The sequence below is a fragment of the Limulus polyphemus genome, unplaced genomic scaffold (assembly GCF_000517525.1).
Source record: "Limulus polyphemus unplaced genomic scaffold, Limulus_polyphemus-2.1.2 Scaffold2, whole genome shotgun sequence".
NCBI classification, from domain to species: Eukaryota; Metazoa; Arthropoda; class Merostomata; order Xiphosura; family Limulidae; genus Limulus; species Limulus polyphemus.
The window spans coordinates 280,250-283,003 of record NW_013665612.1 but is presented as its reverse complement, the minus strand read 5'-3'; positions in this window follow the sequence as shown (position 1 = coordinate 283,003).

The following is a 2,754-nucleotide window of genomic DNA, read 5'->3' as shown; positions in this document are numbered from 1 at the left end:
CCGGTTTTTACCATTTTAAGGCTTCGGACTTTCTGCTGAGCTACTGAAGGGCAGTTTGATATAACGATTTATCAAATGTATTTAGAAAATAGTTAGCATAAGTTATGTCACAAGCTTCGAGCCGTAAAGCATTTAATTCTCTTAATTTGGATTGTCGTCCCTATGTTAAATTGTTAAATGTAATTTAGAATACTTTCATTTATGAATACAATTTTTCCACTTTACACTGCCTTCGCATTGATTCTCAAACTTACATCTAGCAGATCATTTCTGTAAGTTTAAAGGTATTGAACCTCTGTAGTTAAAAACATTTATCTTTCGAGTTTGAGCAGTTTTATTAGTCTTAAAATCATTTTAATACAATAGGGTAATAATATTCTGTTAAAGTGTGGAAGAGGCTTGAAAATAAATACTACAAAAACGGAAGTTATGATGAGTGGAAGGGGTAGATAGAAGAATGTCAAGATCACAGACGTAAACGGGAAGCCGCTGGAGCAGGTTGAAGACTTTAGGTATATTGGAACTACAATCCAAAGTGAAGGAGGAAGTGGGAAAGCTGTGAGAACCTAGGCGTGTTGGAAGAAATGGAAGGAACTAGCTACAGCCATATGTGACAAAAGATTACCAAGGGCACTGAAAGCCAAAGTGTATAAGACCGTGATTAAACGGCTGCTCCTCTACAAAGCCGAAAACTGTACCCTGAAGAGGAAAGAAGGCGGCTTGTTGATAGGAACAGAAATGAGAATGCTGAGATGGCTTTTTAGGAGTGTTGCTGAAGGATAAAAGAACGAATAAGAAAATTAAGGAAATGGCAGGAGTCTGTGGGATCGAGGAAAAGGCAAGAGAAGCGAAGCTGAATTGTTTCGGTGACGTAAAGAGAAGAAAAAGAAGAACAAGCATATAGGAGAGCATTAGAGCTACCAGTAGCGAAAGAGAAGACAGGGAAGGATGGGATCAAAGAAGGCATGAACGAGAAAGAAATTTCAGAAGACTTGGTAATGAATAAAGACTATTGAAAGAAGACATGTGTGAAGGTCGGGGACCCCTAATATAAGAAACAAGCCAAAGAAGAAGAAAGTTATTCATATTCTGCCCTAAATTCGATTCACTAGGCTTAAATGTAAAGAGAAAAAGATAGAGCTTATACCGCCCCCTTTTCTAAAATATTTAAATAAAAAAGAATACACTTGCAGGCAAACTAATAGATAAATAAATTCAAGCTCCATAACTTAATATATTCTTATCAATTCTTGTTCTTTGTCATTTGTAGTTTTAGCAAAACTAAGTACTCTGTTTCTTCGTATGTTTCTAACCCTGATAAAGTAAAATAAAAATAAAATGCAATGGTATTTGTTATCGTAACCTGGCATAATTTTTTATCCATAATATGCTAAAATAGAAAATAACGCTTAAAACTAATGCTCGTGCATCAAATTATATGAATTTAATAAATTACATTTAAGTTTTAATTAATTTAGTTGTACCTCCCACCTACTCACCAGCCATGGCTCAACGAAGAACCTGAGAGTTTTTATGACGATAACGATAAAAACCGGATTTTTATAGCTATTGTTTGGATTTTTCTAACAAAGAACAAACAATAACTTAGTTGCATAAATGTTCAAACAACTTGGAATTGTTTAATTGATTCGACTATATTTTGTGTTTTTTTTTGTAAAAGCTAAAACTGTGGAGACCTTATAACGTTAATCATATTAGAAATTATCCATTAGCTTTACACACACACACACACACACATATATATATATATATAACAAAAATAATTACGAACTTCGACTTCACAAAAAAAAGTAGAAAGGAAAGACAAATAAAAGTAAAACTATTTATACACAGTAAACAAAAAAACAAAAAAAAAACTCTACTATCGAAAGCCATAAGATGGTGACACTATACAAGGTAGCATTTGCAGGAAATTACAGGGTTATGAGAACACAAAATGTGGCTACAGGTGGAGGATCGGACATTAGTAGTTCCGCCATGGAACAACAAATCCAAACTCGGCGGTTAGATCAATACAAACTATCTTGTGACACACACTATTGGGCTGTTGCGCCAATTCTGGTCATCCCTAAGTATCTAGGAACATAGTGGATTTTTCTCTGTTTTGGAATTATTCTCTCTAGCCACAGACTGATACGGGGAGTAGTTTCTGTTTGAAACCTGCACTTCACAAAAACCTCTGAGTATAGTTGTGTTTTTTTTATTTCTGATAAAAGCAAATAAACAAAATCATTTATCCACAAAAAAAATAAAATAAAAATAGACTAATCTTACTCTAGTCACGCAGAGTACGAAATTTTCATTGTCACTGACCAAAATTAAGCAATGGAAAATGTATTATTGAAAATTGCACTGTTTTATAAAACAGTTCTTGATGTTTTGGAGTATGTATGATTCATCAAAATAGATAAATGTATTTTCAATACTTGCAAGCTTTATAAAAGTAAATAATGATATGTTACTTTTTGCTGCGATTTATAGCTTATATAAGAACTTTCGTGTAAGACTGCACGAAAGTGTTTCTTGCAGTATCTTATTTCGAGCTTTTCGCGTTACGCAGTGCTTTATTTCACCAAAAATGATGCATATGTTTGTGCAAATAACTCATATTTACTTGATCGAGTAATCATGAACAAAAATCCTTCAAAACATGTCTTTAATATTCACAGCAGACCTATATCGTTAATAATTCAAATATGACTAAAAGCTTTACAGTTATGGTTTGTTTGGTTT